At 33.6% G+C, this 15,850-nt stretch overlaps 1 protein-coding gene across 3 annotated transcripts in view; it reads left to right on the top strand.

The window, feature by feature from the left end:
- INTS6 (integrator complex subunit 6) overlaps positions 1-15,850 on the top strand; it is a 92,652-nt gene that overhangs the window by 22,962 nt on the left and 53,840 nt on the right. The window contains exon 1 of one of the 3 annotated variants that reach the window (XM_019752156.2): positions 3,380-3,518. The exons of the other annotated variants lie outside the window; for them this stretch is intronic. The gene's annotated coding sequence lies outside the window, so the exon portion shown is untranslated. Of the gene's footprint in view, positions 1-3,379; positions 3,519-15,850 lie in introns of those variants that run through there. 3 annotated transcript variants of the gene reach the window in all.

Raw genomic sequence — 15,850 nt, 5'->3', positions numbered from 1 at the left:
TGCAGATTATTTGTATTTTTTTTTTTTACCCATATTTTTGTCCCTGTTCTCTCAACTCCTGGATTTATTACTTCTGATGTACTATAGAAATGTATACATCTGCAATTATTAGTATATTGAAAATATGCATAATAGAAATGCATAATTAAAAGAAGTTGATGAAATATTTCAATTTAAAATCTGTAGTGAATTTTGAACAATTCACATTTACAGTACTTTTATTGAATATATCTTTTTTCAAGGTCATGTGTAAAGAAAAACTCTTAAGGATTGCCCCTGGACAAACACTACAATAGAATAATTAAAAAGAAATGCTGGGTGATTACTCTTTAATGAAGCTGTATGGTAAAATAACTAGTATCTAGAAATCTGTGGTTAAGATATATCAAAACAGTTTTTATTCTGAGGGTGAAGCAACTTCACCCTGCATGTATTAGCCTTCAGAACCCATAGGCAATAAGAGACACTACACGTGTGAGGAAAATTTCTGTTTAGAGATGTTTCTATTACTCTGTTGATTCTAGCTCTTCCACATGTAAACTGTGATATTTAGAACAGTAGTTTTCAAATGGCTGCATCAAAATTACCTGTTTATGTGTTTTATGAAATACACATGCCTCTTAGCTCTAATTCGGGAAATTTTGGTTCAGTTTATCTGGGCAGAGACCTGGGGATGTGTGTTTTTGGAAGTGTCCCAGTTGATTCCCATGCACAGATTTGGAAACTATAGTTTTAGAACACAGTATATCTGCAAATATATCTATTTAAAACTACAAAAAATACATGTGAAAATGAATAACTTTTAACAATTTAAAACTGTTTTTGACTCACCAGGTCAGCAAAATATTTTGTTTAAGATAAAAATTAATTCTTGATCTTTAGAATTGTTAAACTTGGGAATGGGTTTCCAAGGGATATGGAATAGGTCTCCTGTGAATATTTTTATTGTGTTTGATGTGGTTTAGAATCAGTTATTGGATAGTTTTGAAATATTAACTTCTGTGCTGACTGTAGTCAGTCTGTAGTTACTGCTTATGGTTTGCTGTATTGAGGCAGACTCTTAGACCCTGAGTGTGAGGTGGGGTGAAGGAGGAAAGGGTAAGAAAAGAGGAATAATTACTGCATATTTTCTGTCATGTGCTTGCTATCCCAGGTTTAGGAGTTTTTATCCAAAGGACTACATAGTATTCTGTATCCTTATGCTTTAGCTCCTGGTTTGGAGGTCCATAATAGACATTATATATATTGTATGTATGTATACACACACACACACATATATATGTGTGACCGAGATGAGGACAGTTTATAAAGAATTGGTGATAGTTAACACTTGCTTTCGGGAGTTGCTGCTAAAATACTCTTCCATAATGAATTTTTCAAATTTTGAATTCTTAAAGGATATTCTAGATTAAATTCAGCAATAATTTTTTTTTGTGATGCATAGTAACTGGTTGCAAATAAGAATAGTGGCACACCATACATTTATATTTAGCACTAGTATGTTCTAGGTGCTGGGAACACAAAGATGGAATTAAACAAGGCTCTTGCCCCTAGAAAACATACTGTCTGAAGATATGCAAGTAAAGAAGCACTTGTAATACATTGAGATAAATCTCATGGCATAAACAGAAGGTTCTGAAAGAGCATAAAGAGAGGAGCTTTTTGAGAGATGAGTAAGGAATTGAGCCATGACATTTCAGGAAGAGGAAACTGTGCAAAAAGCATGAAGGCATGAGAACAGTGTATTGGGCAACTATAAGTTATGAGTGGAGAATGGAAATTGTATTAGGTTGGTGCAAAAGTGATTGCGGTTTAAAAGGTTAAAAATAATTGCAAAAACCGCAATTACTTTTGCACCAACCTAATAGGTAGGATGCTTGAAAATGTAGGCAGAGGCCAGGTGATACCACCCTAAGGAGACTTAGCATTTACAGAGGAGGTATTGAAGATGTTTAGCAGATGAGCCACATGATCAGATTTGCATTTTAATAAACTTACTTTGCTAGCTAGGTAAAAGAAGATAGATTGAAGGATGGTAAACTGGGAAGAATTGGCAAACTACAGCAACAATTCAGGAAAAACGTGGGGCATGCTAAAACTAAGCCAGTGCTGAATCGGAAGGCAAAAATCTGAACCCAGGGCCTATGCTTTGGCTTCAGAGGGCTCTGTGAATTCCCTGAAATCTCATCCACGTTGTCTGTCTATGTGTGTGCATATTTTTCTCGGGGACAGAGGTTTATAGCTTGAGTCATATTCTCAAACAAGTAAAAAAAAAAAAAAAAAAAAGACAGTCTAGTAGTATTTCAAGGTTGCCACCTTGGGAATTGATGTGGATGTTAGTCGTGTTAACTGAATGGAGCTATTGGATAAGTAGTAGAAGAATATAAAATAATTGTTTGATCAAGTATCTATCCTTTAGGGTACAAATGTTTTAAAGGATTGTGAGCCAACTTTTAAAACAATAACCTCAAAGATTTTTTTCTTGCCTTTTAACATTATATCCTAGGAAAAGTATTTTGTATTGAAAAACAGAGAAATAAGTAGAATTTTATCTCTGGATTCCTATAGTTAAAATTTTATTTTGAAGCAGATTAAATAAGACTTGTTATTTATTTATCAGATCTTTTAAGTTTTTAAATTTTAGGCCATAGTGATGAGAACATTTAAAATTGCTTATTTCAAATAAGTGTGAACATTGAAATTCAGAATGCTAGGACAAGGGCATTGTGTGTGGGGGGGTACACCTTGTATCAGTGTCCTAAAGAGGATGCAAGCCTAAGTCCTTTTCCGTTTATCAGTATGTAATTTAAGAACAGTAGTACATAGATTGGCTTTAACGGCATTGGCAGTTTTCTGCCAATTAAACTCAGTTAAAGTCAGCCTGTTAGGTATGTTTCAGGCGTCTCTAAATCAGATTACCATTAGAGAACATGGAAAAGTTGAGTACTTTGTCTCTTGGTGAGGCACACTCACATAAGCCTTAGGCTGTTAGTCGTTTATGAATGCCTTCATTATACTTATTTAGCTGTATTCTATAAAATTGTTTTATGTAATTTCCATTTTCAGTTCTTTTCAGATATAATGCAATAAATTAAAAATTTTTCAGATTTGTATATTAGGAATAAACTTTGTTCAGTGACTGGAACAATATTGAAACTATGATCTTTACAACAAGGCAAGGCTACATTTTGATCTAAACAAGGCTATTTTGGTATATTTTTCCCCACGCTCTGTCTTTTCAGGTTGAAGTACTGATATTTTCCCCCTTTGTTTTGTTTGTTGTGGTTTTGATGTTTTTTTTCCTTTCAGCTAAAGGAGCAGTCCAGTGGTTTTCAAGAAGTGCCAAAGTGCACTGACTGGTGCCTCAGGGAGGGTCATGATTCCTGGATACAGGATCGACCTGATCCTGGATGTCACTTCAAGCAGTCAGATCGTGGGGAAAAGCCTTGTCTAATGGCTAGCCTTCCTCAAAAGTCTGATGCTAGTCATCTCGGAAGGCCTCAGAAAGAGCCTTGAAGGTGAGCAGAGTAGAGTGTAGTTCTCTCGGGGGCTGTGACTATTTGTTGGAGAATATGACTCAACATAGAATGACATCCCTAACCTGACAAGTCCAGGTGCAATTGGTAAATTAACTTTAGTTTATAAATTTGTTGGTGATACTCAGACTCCAACTTTGAAAATATTAGAAACCAACCTCTTAACCTTAAGATCTATAAAGGGAGGAATTCGGTATTTCCTGGGCCCTTCAGAACCTGAGGTTAGTGACCTAAATGGAAACCTCCTACTATCATAGATCAAGAACACTGGTTGCAAAATCACATTATGTTGTTAAGTAAAGATGGATTAAAAAAATTTAGCTAGTCAGGTGTTTTCATTTATATATTTTATCATGTACCTGTTATATATCAGGCAATTGGGCTTCAGGATATGGAAGGACAAATTTGCATTTGATTTGTTCTCTAATAATTTGAAAAAAACAGCCATCTTTGTAGCAGTTGAATTTATGTAGCTCATGTTTTATTCCATTCAAATTGAAGGATATTAATACTGCCTACATTATTTCAATAACGTTTTTAGCCCCATGAAAAGATTCTGTAGAGACGTTTTGAGCTTTTTTGTTTGCAAAACATTTAATTATAGGCCTTTTTCTCTGTGCTTTAAGCACTTACAGATTCCAGTTGTTTACATAATAACATTTACTACTAAATTTTCAAACTCTATAACCTGTCCTAAGACCTTCTAGGGATTTTTTTTTAAATAGAGTCACCTATATTAGAAAAAACAATAATATGGGCGTGTACCATTCCCAATATGTGCACATTTTTCCATATAGATATTATATGTCTCTGCTGTATTAATATTAGAAAACATGCAAAAACAGAAATTTAAATAGATGAGGTTAAAAAGCTTATACAAAGGAAGTTCTGATGTTTTTTCTCCTCCATACCATGCATCATGCTGTATTGTATAGAGGGGTTGGCAAACTTCTTGTAAAGGGCCACATGATAGATATTTTAGGCTTTCAGCCCATATGGTCTCTGATGGAACTACTGAGTTCTGTTGTGAGGCAAAAGCAACCACAGACAATTTTTTTAAATGAATGAGTGTGGCTGTCTTCAATAAAATTTTATTTGCCAAAACAAACTGTGGCCTGGATTTGCTTGGTGGGCCATAGTTTGCTGACCCCTGTAGTATACCCTGTTTTGTAGACCACTGCCCTAGCCCTTGAAATTGTGGTATACTAACTTCTGTTCAGTTTTAGAGGGCAATTGATCTTCCTTAAAGGAGTGAGCAGAAGAATGCCAAAGGTCAGAATGTATTTACTTCAATTGAATAAATGCTTACAGAACTCCAGTGATTCAAATACAAGGTCAGGTGCTGAGATCATGAGTTTTCAAGCGAGATAGGTAAACAGTTATGGCATGGCATAAGAAGTCAGATGATTACAGCACAAGCTGCTGAGAAAGTGAGTGTGGCACTGGGAAATGATGTCTCAACTTGTACTTTGAAAGATTAATTCAAGTTTGTGAAGTAGATGGGTGCAAAGACATAAAGATGATAGAGCGTTGGGGGAACTATATGTAAACACCTCTGTTCTGATAGTTGGCAGATTGTTTAGGAAAGAAGTAGCAGGAAATGAGAGTGGACAGATTGGCATGGCCCATTGTGTATGCTTTGCCAAAGAACTTGGACTTTACCTTATAGGTCAATGGTAACCAGTGAAGAGATTTTAGTTGAGAAATTGATCAGATTTGGATTTTAGAATGTAGTATGTACAAGGAGAAGATTTTTTTTATCTCCTTATAAAAGAGAACACAATTGTTTGTGGGTTGTTTTATATTAGGCATAAAATAAAGAAACTTCTAATACTATTTAGCAATACGAAGGAATGAACTACTGATATGCTACAACACGGATAAACCTTTTTTGCTAGATGCAAAAGACCATATATGGTATGATTCCATTTTTATGGAATGTCCATAAAGTAGATAGTGGTTGCCTGGGGTTGGACTAGGGACTGAGTGCAAATGGGCAGGAGGGATCCCTTTGGGATGCAGTGAATGTTCTAAAACTGGATGGTGGTCATGGTTGTACAACTTTAAGTTTACTCAAAATAATTAGACACTTTTTAAATGGGCAAATTTTATGGTAGGTAATTATACCTCAACACAGTTCTTAAAAAATTAGAAAGACCTCACCTTTGAAATTTGTTGGAATAAAACTTTGTTAAAGAAATTGTTTCCATACTGCTGATTGCCAAGTAATTGTTCTTTCCTCTGAACAAATGTTAATCTTAAACTACTGGAACCCAAAAAATGTTTTCTTTATAGATTTAGAACGGTATACATTGTAACTATAAGGGTAACTGTAGGAACTACCAACTAAATAAAGCAGATTGTTACTAAAGTTTATAGATTTCGCTTTGACTTTAATAATTTCTTAATTTTCCTTTCCTTATTAAATATCATATGAGGAGAATCCTAAGTGCTTATACTGGATAATATTTAAAAGCTAGAACTAGGCTAAGGAAAACTTAATTGATTTTTTTTTTCCCAAGGAAATAATTGCTAAAGAACCTGAAGTGTGATGATTTTAAATTTATAAATTGTTTCCTCATAATCTTAAATCATAGAAAATGAATTAAAAAATACAAAAAAAAATTGGAAAGTGGTTTTAATTTCACTCAATAAATATTTATTGAGGGCCTACGATGTACTAGACGCTGTTTCTTAGAAACAGATTGTGAAAGATTCTTGCTGTTACTTTACTTTATTCCTGGATGCCAAAATAATTTGAGGTTGAGCATAATCATTTCAAAAATATGTATAAAACTTAATTGTGTTACTTTTTATTGTTTATAAGATAATTTCACAACTCAATTCCCAAGTCTGTGAGAGTAAGAAAAATCAGTCTTAGTATAGTTGATTCCCAATTAAGAGACAGAGTTGGGACTTGATGATTGGCTTTTTTCTTTTCATTTCAAGTCTATTGCTCTTTGCACTCTAGTGTGTGGGATTTTTAAAAAAAGTACAGTGCTATATAATGACAGACATATAGATCAATGGATATAATTGAAAGTCCAGAAACAAACACATAATGTTTATGGTCAGTTGATTTTCAACAAGGGAGCTAAGATACTTTAATGAGATAAGAATAATCTTTTCAATAAAAAGATTATGGACAATTGAACATGATCCTGTACTGGTCAACTGAATATTCCACATACAACAGAATGCAGTTGGACTCTTACCTGACACCATATACAAAAATGAAATAAAAATGGGTGGGCACCTAAATGTGAGAGTTAAAACTCTTGGAAGAAAAAAACAGTGTAAATCTTCATACCTTGGATTAGGCAACAGTTTCTCAGACATGACACCCAAAGCACAACCAAAGAAAAATTAGATAAATTTAACTTCATCAAAATAAAAAATATTTATATTAATACTTCAAAGGATACTATCAAGAAAAGACAGTAATGGAATAGGAGAAAATATTTACAAATCGTATATCTGATAAGGGCCCAGTATCCAGAATATAAAAGAACAATTACAATACAAAAATAAAGAGACAACCCAATTAAAAAATGGGCAAAGGATTTGAAAAGATATTCCTCCAAAGAAGATAAACAAATGACCAATAAGTACATGAAAAGATGTTCACCAACATTAGTCGTTGAGGAAATTAAGGAAATTCAAATCAAAACCATGAGATACCACTTCACACCTATAATAGCTGTAACAAAAAAGATGGATAATAACAAATGTTGAGAGTGTAGAGAAACTGGAGCCCTCGGAGATTGTTGATGGGAATGTAAAATGATGCAGATCCTGTGGACAATAGTTTGGAAGTTCCTCAAGAAGTTAAGCAGTTAACCTATGACCCCAAAATTCCACTTCTTGGTAAGTGCCCCAAAGAAATGAAAACATGTTCATAGAAAATGTATCAGCATTACTTACAGTAGCCCAAAAGCAGAAACAACACAATGTCCATCAACTGATGAACTGTGGTATGTCATAGAATAGAATATTACTCAGCCTTAAAAAGGAATGAAATTCTGAGACACCCTACAACATGATGAACCATGAAGACACGCTAAGTGAAAGAAGCCAGGCACCAATGGCCATTTACTGCACAATTCTATTTCTATGAAATGTTTGGAATAGACAATTCCATAGAAGCAGAAATAGTGGTTGCTAGGGATTGGGGGTAAGAAGAGATTTTACTGAGTATGGGGTTTCTTTTTGGGATGATGAAAATGTTCTGAAATTAGGTAGTGGTGATGGTTTACAATTCTACCTCCGTGGTTCACCCGTTCTAAATACATGAAATAAAACAAAAGGAAAAACTTAACATCTTTACCCCCACAGACCCTATTTCCCTTTCTAGTGACTTTCTTAATTTCCGCCTTTCTCTTCATAGCAAATTTAGAAATTCTTTCTGATAGCTCCTGGACTTCCCTACCTCCTTTTTAATCTTTAATCTACTATAATCTGGCTTCTGATTCTACCATTGTTAATAATGTCACTGGTGACTCCCTCATCTTCCAAATCCAGCCGTTGATTTTTAATTTTTTTCTTTCATGTGGTATTTTGCCAGCCTTATTGAACACACTTCAGGTTTCTCTTGGCTTCAGGGTTTACACTCTCCTAGCTTTCCTCTGGCTTTCTGTTCTGTTTTAATCCTTGATTTTAGTTTATTTACCTGTCACTTAACACTTGTTAATTGGTTTAATCTTAGATTTTTTTTTTTTTTCCTTTTTATTTGACGTGCACTTCTTGGGTAATTTCGTTCATTCCCATGGCTCCATCCATCAATATATACGGATTTCCCTCTATGGACAGATTCCCAATATTTGATTTGTTAGCCTTTATCTTTATTTTTTAACTTTCTTATTTTTAATTTTTGATATGGTAAACATCAATAGATAGATACAACTCACATAAACAAACGTTTTTAAGGGTCCTCAATAATTTTCACGTGTGCAGATGGTGTCAAAGTAGAAACTGTTAGACCACCATTGCTACATAGTTGTGTGTGTGTGTGTGTGTGTGTGTGTGTGTGTGTGTGTATTAATTGAGATACAGTTGACATAACAATTGACATATAACATTATATTAGTTTTGGGTGTACAACATAAATGATTCAATATTTGTATACATTGTTGACCCTTGAAAAATGTGGAGGTTAGTGGCACTGACCCCCCATGCAGTCGAAACTCATTCTTTAAGTTTCAGAAATATTATTTCTTTGACAATTTTTTCCCTTTTATGTCTCTTATTTCTGGATATCAGACTCTGAATTCATCCATCATTATTATTTATCTTCTGTCTCCTATTTTTATCTTGGAATTTTCCTTAACTGGGTTGGTAAAAGGTTTGGTTTTTGCTAAGGTTTGCATATTTTTTTATTGAGGTGAAATTTACATAACATAAAATTAGTCATTTTAAAGTGCACAATTCAGTGGCATTTAGTACATGCCTTCCTTTTTAATAAAACTCTTACACTAGGCAGAAATATAAAGGTGCAATAACAGAGTGCATTGGTTTTTCTCTAACCCCAAGCAGCAAATTCTAGAAAAGGCAGATTTCTTTCATATACGTTTTCTCAGCCAGATGATTTCAGTTTGGGTATCCTTGGATTTTTGACTGTTCTTTTTGGAAATAATCAGAAAAATAACTGGGGATTATGATTATTAAAAGGTAAGACTTTAGGGAGAGAAAGGAAGTTGAGGACTAAATATTGAGTCTTAGAACTTATATCTATTGAGGAGGAAACTGAAATAAATCTGTAAGGGCCTGATGCTAGTTATATGGTTTTTTGGTTATTATTTGTTAAGAATAAGAGCTAAGGCTGTTATATTTGAGGAAGGAGATTTAAGAAATACCCACTTGGTTCCACGAAAAATGTTCAAATTTTATTTGAAGCTCTTTCCATCTATATCATCCAGTCAAATTTTGAGTAATTGGGTAGAACTTGATCCTAGAGGTGCCAGCTTTCTATTTATTAAATCACAAACACATTTAGCATTAGTTTGATTAGAATTTGTGCTTTCCTGCCTTTAATGCGCATGCAGTGCCTCTTTGAATACGTATTTTGTACAACAAAGCAAAACATATTGACAGGCATCTGATTGAACCTTCAGGGATTCTGAAAAGCTTCTGAAACGGTGTACTTTTTCGGATACTCGTTCAGCTGCTGTAATTGGGATACAAGTAATAGTGGCTTAAAAAGAAAGAAAACTTCTTTTCCTCTCACATCAAAAACAGAACTGTTTAGGGTGGTTCCGCTCCAAGCTGTTGCCTAGACCCTCAGGTTCCTTCTACTTTGTTGCTCTGTCTTTGCTTTTATCTGAGTGGTTGATACTGATTTTACAACACATCCTAGTTCAACACTACAACTGAATTTCAGCCTGTGGGAAGGCGTAAAGAGTGTGAAGGGCAGGCAAGTCAATTATTGTTAATCAGTTTAAAGTACTTCAAGTATCCCTTATAATGAAGCCACTCTGATTCGTCCATTTTGTTACATTGTCTTAAGTGGGAGACAACAGGGTACATAGTTAGATTATCCTCCTAAGAATTAAGTCTAGTTCTCTAGCAGGGGTGTCCGTGCACACGCAGATCTTTCGAGTCCCATGGAAAAGACTGAGAATGAGTATTCTCACTTGTATCTTTACAGAGTCACTCTTAGAAAGGAGGCAGAGGCAGCATGGTACAGAATAAAGTACCAGATTCCAAATTCAATGACATGAATTCTAGAGCCTTTTCTTTCTTTCCTTTTTTTTTTTTTTTTTTGCCACTAAATATATGGTGCTCAAACTTTGCTTTTGTTTATATTTCCTTTGTTGTATTGTTCCGTTTGTTTAGCTATAGTTTATATACAGTAAGATGTAGCAATTTCAAGTATAAAACTTGATGAGTTTTGACAAATGTAAACATCATGTTATTAACAGCACAATAGTGATATAAAATATATCTGTCATTCCAAAAAAGTTCTCTTAGACCCCTTTGCAGTTAATGTCTACCACCATCCCCTGGAAACCTCTCTCTCTCTCTCTCTGTAGTTTTGCCTTTTCTAGAATTTCATGTAAATGGTATCATATAGTGTGTAGTCTATTGTGCCTGGCTTCTTTCACTTAGCATATGTTTTGAGATTTAGCCATATTGTTGCATATATCAGTACTTCCTTTTTATTGAGTAGTTTTTCATTGTATGGCTACACTACAATTTGCTTATCCATTCACCAGATAAAACTTTTGTTTTTTTACTTTTTTGACTATTATGAATAAAGCCGCTGTGTACTTTGGCGTACAAGTCCTTTTGTGGACGTATGTTTTAATTTCTCTTGGGTATATACCTGGGAGCACAGTTGGAGGCTCATAGGGTAAGTGTATATCTAACTTGATATGAAACTGCCATACTGTTTACTAAAGTGGTTGTACTGTTTTGTATTCCCACCAGGAATGTATGAGAGTTCTAGTTGCTCTACATCCTTCCAACACTTGAATTTTTTTAGTCTTTTAAATTTTAGACAATATAGTGGGTGTTAGTGATATCTCATTTTGGTTTGTTTGCATTCCCTAGTGACTAATGATGTTGAACATCTTTTCATATGCGTATATGCCATCTGTATATCTTGTTTGGTGAAGTGAGTGTTCTGATCTCTTGCCCATTTTTTACTGGGTAGTTTGTAAGAATCTTTTACATATTCTGGATGCAAGTCCTTTATTGGATACATGTTTTCAAATATTTTCTCCCAGTCTACTATGGCTTGCCTTTTCATTTTTTTACAGTGTCTTTTGAAGAGCACGCTTTTAATCTATTTTTTCTTTTATAGATTGTGCTTTCTGTGTCCTATTTCAGAAATCTTTACCTAATCCAGTGTTACTAAGAGTTTTCTCTTGCATTTTCTTCAAGGAGTTTCATAGTGTGAGCTCTTTTAGGGTCATGATTCATTTAGAATTTTTATGTATGATGGGAAGAAAGTGTTAAAGTTCATTTTTTGGGGCACAGTATTATCTAATTGTATTAGTACCATTTGTTGAAAAGATAATCCTTTTCCCATTGTATTGTCCTGGCATCTTTGTTGAAAGTCAGTTGACCTCATATTTTTGTGTCTCTTTCTGGGCTTTCTATTCTGTTTTGTTGATCTCCATTCCTGTCTTTTACCAATACAACACTCTCTTGACTGCTATAACTTTATAAGTCTCCAACTTTTTCTTTTTCAAAATTGTTTTGTCTTTTCTAGGTCCATTGAGTTTGCACATAAATTTAGAATCAGCTTAATTTTTATAAGAAAACCTGCTGAAATTTTGATTGGGATTATATTGAATCTATAAGTTGATTTTAGTCTATAAGTGAATTGACATTTAACATTGGTTATTCTGATCCATGAGTATGGTATATCTCAGATTTTTTTAAGTCTACTTTTTCTCAGCAATGTTTGTAGTTTTCATTGTATAATTTTTGCACATACATTTTGATGGTATTGTAAATTGGTTTTTTTACTTTAAAATTTCTGATTATTTGTTGCTAGTACATAGAAATACAGTTGATTTTTGTTTTTCGACCTTGTATTCTGTGACCTTCCTAAATTCACTTATTATTAAGTAGCTTTTTCTAGATTTCTTGGATTTTTTTTTCCCTACAAGACCATGTTTTCTGTGAATATAGACAGTTTTAATTTTACTACTTCATTTCCAGTATCTGTGCACCTTTGTGTCTTGCCTTAATATACTGGTAGAAATGGTGAGAGTGGACATCTTTGTCTTTCTTGTTCCCTATCTTGGAGGATGGGTTGGTGAATGAAACCTTTTACCATGCAAGTGTGATGTTACCTGTAGGTTGTTTTGTATATTTCTATCAGGTTGTGGAAATTTTTCTTTGTTTCAAGTTTGCTGAGTTTTTTTTTGTTTGTTTTTTTTTTAATTCATGAATGGGAATTGAATTTTTTCAAATGTTTTTTATGCATATGTTGATCATATTATTTTTCTCTTAAAATGTTGTTAGTGCGGTGAATTACACTGATTAATTTTTAATGTTAAGCCAACTTTGTTTATGTCCTTGTTACGCGTTTTGTAGATGAGGAAACTGATAGGCAAAAGTGGTGCTATAAGTAAGCAGACATAGGAACCACCCAGAAAGCAGCAATCTGAAATTACTTACTATAAGATCAAGCAGAAAAACGGATTTTAGTAGGGTGGCAGTATAGGCACAACGTAAACGTTAGATGGGAATCCAGATACGTAACAAGGATGTAGCAAAGTGGGAGAACGTGAGTTTAAGTCTTTGTTTTTCCAGAACCTGTAGTAACTTGGGACAAATTTATCAATCTCTTTGTATCAAGGTTTCCTTATCCTCTTTCCACCTGCAAATGATAAGTCTATATTTCTTTGATTCTAAGAAATATTACCCACCCATTCCCTACCTTTTCAGCATTTCAGAAATCAGGAGAAATTAGTTAGCTTTCAGCCAGGAAATAACCTGTGATGGACTTGTACTTGGTACTGCCCGTGTCACTGTGTATTTAGGCGTAGGTGTGGATCATTTAGCTGTCACTGAGGCTGAATTATTGCTTTGCTACCGTGTTTCCCCGAAAATAAGACCTAGCCAGACAATCAGCTCTAATGCATCTTTTGGAGCAAAAATTAATATGAGACCTGCTATTATGTGATATTATATTATATGATATTATATGATATTATATGATATATGATATTATATGATATTTATTATATTAAAGACCTGGTCTTAGAGTAAAATGAGACCAGCTCTGATATTAATTTTTGCTCCAAAAGACACATTAGAGCTGATTGTCTGGCTAGGACTTATTTTTGGGGAAATGGTAGCACCTCATGTCAGGTGAAATATTTATATTCCGTTTAAAAGAGTTGAAGTGTTTCAGTTTAAGTAACATGAACATTTGGCTAATAATTACATTTACAGGTGGGCTAGTAATAAAAGAAAGACTTCCTTCCCATTCTCATTTCCTTTCCACAGAGGCTTTTAATTGCTTGCATTTTTAACTGTCATCTTGGTTAACTCACATATGTCCAATTTTTCAGAACTTTATTATGGAACTTTGAAACATATACAAAAGTAGGGAAAATAATAAACCTCAAGAACTCTTACAGAGCTTCAATAATTATCCACATTTTATTGGTCTTGTTTCATCTGTTCTGCCCGTACCTCCATACACACTGTTTGGGGAAACATTTTAAAGCAAATTCCAAACATTATATCAATTCACCCATAAATACTCCTATATGCATCTTTAATGTATAAGGATATCTAAATCCATCCATATACACATCTGTAGTGTTCTATAGCCTAACAAAATTTTAATTTATTTTAACAAATTTTAATTAATTTAATTAAATTTGATTTATCTATAGTTTAACTAATATTTGAAGGGATCCAATAAATAATCTTAATATTCAATCTATATCCTGATTTCCTTACTTGTCTCACAGTTGTTTTATTTGAATCAGAATCCTAACATGGTTCACACATTATATCTGATTATCTTTTTTTAACCAGAAGTCTCATAGAAGTTTAAGATAAATTTGGATCCCTAATTATTTCTTAAAAATTTTTAAAGGAAATGATTACCTTTTGGTGATACACCTTTTGAATTAGCATTGAAACAAACAAAAAACCATTAGATCACCTAACATACAACAGGTAGTGCAAATAAAGACAGTTGAAACTGCCAGATTTCTGAGATGAGAGGTAAAACTTTTAAAACTATGAAGAAAGAACTATTATTGAGGAAACAAACATCTGTCCAAAGCCAATCTTTTAAAGGGAAGCATTATATCACCTAGCAATTTATAATTGATTAAGCAGATTACAAAATATTCTAATGTTAACCAAATAGGAAATGCATTTGATATGTCTTGAAATTAACACTATTCAAACTAAAGATGCTAAACAAGTCACGATCATAAGCACAGGCTATAAAATAAGACTCATGTTCTGCTTAACCTCTGATGGTCCAAAGGGATTCAGAGGAACCTCTAGCCCCCCAGTGTGGAGGTACCTAGATTGAAACTCTGTGATACTGGAACTCTATGATGCAATGAAGATGAATATGAAGATATGGCGAAGATGAATATGACATGAAGCTGGAGAGATAATTATGTGGCTATTGGAAAAAATTTTTATATACATTTAATGTTAAATTTGGGGAGAGCAACAAAATAAATTAATGATACACCTTAGAATCTAAGTTATAGGTAACAGGTGTTGGAGGATTGAGATGATTCAGCGCAGTATATCTGATTGACACCATTAACTTGTTGCATGATTTGGGACAATATTTGTTATGAATAAGAAGTTTTTAAACATTTTTCTCTCCCCACTTCTTTGAATTATCAAGAAAAGGTTATTGTTATTTTTATGGGGTGTAATGTACTGTAGAAAGTTTATTGATAAGTTTTTGTGCTTGAAGCATTAAGTGCTTTCAGTTACATAGAAAATAATGGTCCTCAAAATGATGCACAGAGCTTTTACTATATTTTTGTTTTTTAAGTTTCTTTACCAGCATGCTTTGAATTAACCTTCTGACCTAGTGCTTTATAATTTGTTTCAGCTTAAATGTTCTGTTAGATTCTGAATAATTGGGGACATTACTTAACAGTTATGTGTAATTATACATTAGAGTTGATAACAGCAGTGTGTATCTTTTTAGAAAAATACTCTGTCATGTGTGCGCATGCAAAGTGTATTTGGAACTTAGTTTTGTAGTTATTTTAAAAAATCATGCTCCATATATTACAGTACCTTGTTATTTTGAACATGTTAAACCATCACTAGAATACTGGAGGTAGAGAAAGCATCAGGGCCTTAGGACATACATATATATTATATTATTTCCTCTGTAATTTATCTTTGGTTATCAGTCCCTTACTTTTTGCTTTTATTAATCTATTTCTTTCTTTCATTCCGATTCCTTTTACCATCAGTCACAGTGGTGCTTTTCTTAAGTATTACATTAGCTCCCTAACTTGCCTTGGTTTCTTTCAATCTGTCATACAATGGCAATAATTATTTTAAAGCACACCACTTACGTGTATTACTCTGTTCATAATGTTTCATTGCTTTCCATTGTCCACCAGATTTCTTAGTATCCTTCACAGCAGCCAGTCACATTATTTAACCATCTACCTGTTTATTTATTTACATATATTTATTGAATTTCTTCTATGAACCAGTCACGGTGCTAGGCTCTGAGAATCATATGGTGAGTGAAAACAAGCAGGAGCTCTGCCTCCATGAATTTAATTTTGAGAAGGCAAACATTAATAAAAGTGTCACATAGATAAAAGTAAATTGCAAGTGTTATATAT

This window comes from Rhinolophus sinicus, chromosome 16 (assembly GCF_057876585.1).
Source record: "Rhinolophus sinicus isolate RSI-liver-muscle chromosome 16, RSI-T2T, whole genome shotgun sequence".
Classification (NCBI taxonomy): Eukaryota; Metazoa; Chordata; class Mammalia; order Chiroptera; family Rhinolophidae; genus Rhinolophus; species Rhinolophus sinicus.
This window is presented reverse-complemented; position numbering and strand designations above follow the sequence as displayed.